Here is a 207-nt window from a genome sequence, read left to right as displayed (position 1 = left end):
GGTCACAATGCTTCGTTTTTTTTTTCTTCCATACTAAGGTATTTTGTTTCGAAACTGTGGTATGTTTTTCCTTAAAGTTGTGGTTTGTGTAAGTCTGATGCAATACAATAGTTGCAGCTAAAGAAAGTAAATATAAAAGTTATTTTTGTTCGTGATACACACTGTAATCGCACAGATCATGCGCAAGTGTAAATATGTCTTTTAAAA

The sequence above is a fragment of the Penaeus monodon genome, chromosome 22, assembly GCF_015228065.2.
Source record: "Penaeus monodon isolate SGIC_2016 chromosome 22, NSTDA_Pmon_1, whole genome shotgun sequence".
NCBI classification, from domain to species: Eukaryota; Metazoa; Arthropoda; class Malacostraca; order Decapoda; family Penaeidae; genus Penaeus; species Penaeus monodon.
This window is presented reverse-complemented; position numbering follows the sequence as displayed.